The following is a 2,455-nucleotide window of genomic DNA, read 5'->3' as shown; positions in this document are numbered from 1 at the left end:
CGGTGGTAGTGGTGGTGGTGGTGATGTTAATGGTAGTGGTGATGGTGGCAGTAGTGATGATGGTGTTGGTGGTGGTAGGGTTACTGATGGTGGTAGTGACAGTGATGGTAATGGTGGTGCTGGTGATGCTGGTGGTGATTGTGGTGGTGGTGGTGGTGGTGGTGATGATGGTATTGGTGCTGGTAGGGGTGGTGATGGTGGTGATAGTGGTGCTAACGGTGGTGGTGGTAGTGAATGATATTGGTGGTGGTAGGAGTGGTAATAGTGATGGTAATGGTGGTGGTGGTAGTGATGATGGTATTGGAGGTGGTGGGGTGGTGACGGTGGTGTTAGGACAGTAATGATGGTGGTGGTGGTTGTGATTGTGGCAGTGGTGGTAGTGATGGTGGTGGTGCTGGGGTGGTGATGGTGGTGATAGTGATGGTAATGGTGGTGGTGGTGGTGTTAGTGATGTTGTGGTAGTGGTAGAGATACGGTATTGGTGGTAGGGTGGTGATGGTGGTGATAGGATGGTAATGGTGGTGTTGGTGGCATTGGTAGTGGTGGGTGTGGCGGTGGTGGTAGTGATGGTTGTGGCAGTGGTGGTAGTGATGATGGTATTGGCAGTGGTGGGGTGGTGATGGTGGTGATAGGATGGTAATAGTGGTGACATTGGTAGTGATGGTTGTGGCAGTGGTGGTAGTGATGGTTGTGGCGGTGGTGGTAGTGATGATGGTATTGGCGGTGGTGGGGTGGTGATGGTGGTCATAGGATGGTAATAGTGGTGTTGGTGGCATTGGTAGTGACGGGTGTGGTGGTGGTGGTAGAGATATAGGTATTGGTGGTAGGGTGGTGATGGTGGTAATAAGATGGTAATGGTGGTGACATTGGTAGTGATGGTTGTGGCGGTGGTGGTAGTGATGGTTGTGGCGGTGGTGGTATTGATGATGGTATTGGCGGTGGTGGGGTGGTGATGGTGGTGATAAGATGGTAATGGTGGTGACATTGGTAGTGATGGTTGTGGCAGTGGTGGTAGTGATGGTTGTGGCGGTGGTGGTAGTGATGGTTGTGGCAGTGATGGTAGTGATGGTTGTGGCGGTGGTGGTAGTAATGATTGTGGCAGTGGTGGTAGTGATGGGTGTGGCAGTGGTGGTAGTGATGATGGTGTTGGTGGTGTTGGGTGGTGATTGTGGTCATAGGATGGTGATGGTGTGGTGCTGGTACACCGCAGTGAGATGGTGATGGCAATTTTGAGTTAGTGGACATGCAGGCAGATCTTGGGAGGGACTGCAGGACTCTGTACACAGAGAGCATCTGCTTCGCATCCACATGCTTGGGCTCTCAATGGTGTACAACCTGCCTGGCTCTACTGGGCCATTGGACAAATTACAAACACCAGGGCCTGTCAAACACATGAAACCAGTCAGCTGAGGGCCCGGAGGTCACCTCTTCCACGCACATGGCCACACGGAAGTCCCTACAGCAGACAGAGACAGCTCGATGTAACAGCATCAAGATGTTTAATATAAAAATAACACATGCTTATGGTGATAGCAACAAGATAAAGAAACCCATAAGGAAGAAAATTAGAATGATCTCAGTATAAGCAGGCTTAACATTTCCATGTGCTTCCTTCCAGGTACTTTCCACTTAAATATCCATGTGTGAGCTAATGGCTGACTCTCTTTATTCAGTGCGCCAAGGCCCTCTTTCTTCTAAGCTGATCTATTTCCAAGGTCCCGAAAAACCAGCATCTAAGAGATTAGTTTCCCCAAGTGGCAAAGGCTGCTGATGCTGGAGCTTCTTACTGAAGATGTAAGAAGCTTGAGGAAATACCTTTCACACTCGTGATCTACACTCAGGTGTGCGGTTGAAGTCCCCTTCATTCTGCCCCATCCTCCAAGGTGCTACAAGTGGGTGGTTTCCCCATGCCCACCAGCCTGGCAAAGAGATGCCACCCTCCCCTCACTGGGAGCTCCACCTGTGTCTGTGGCCTCACTCTCAGATGCTGCTGGGCATCTGCTGTGGAACAGCTCTGGGGCTCAGGGCCGGGGACGCAGAGGACGAGCGCAGAGTCCCCGGAGTCAAGTCCCGTCATCAGGCTTCCAGCATGCCACTCTGTGCCCGAGACACTTCTGTGAAGATGGCTTGGTCTGCTCTAGACACCTTTGCCGTATGTAGAAGCTTCACCAATGATGGTATTTTGTGCCGTATTTACATACAGGATATTTCGTAGCATGTTTGTACATGTTTCTAGATTTTACCTACCTAAAAGGGAGAGTAATACAAGCCAAATGGTGTGGAGAAAGATCTGAAGAAACAGTGCCGTGTGGACGGGCACCCAAGCGCCTGTAACCCTCCTCCCAAGCAGCCCCACGGACCGTGTTGTCTCTGATGCCAGCCAGCCTAGGAGGAAGCCAACAGAACTGGAGAATGTTTGACGGCTGCGTGGCTTGAGGGGTTAATTGGTGCATAA

Source organism: Saimiri boliviensis, chromosome 16, assembly GCF_048565385.1.
Source record: "Saimiri boliviensis isolate mSaiBol1 chromosome 16, mSaiBol1.pri, whole genome shotgun sequence".
In the NCBI taxonomy this organism is placed as follows: domain Eukaryota; kingdom Metazoa; phylum Chordata; class Mammalia; order Primates; family Cebidae; genus Saimiri; species Saimiri boliviensis.
This window is presented reverse-complemented; position numbering follows the sequence as displayed.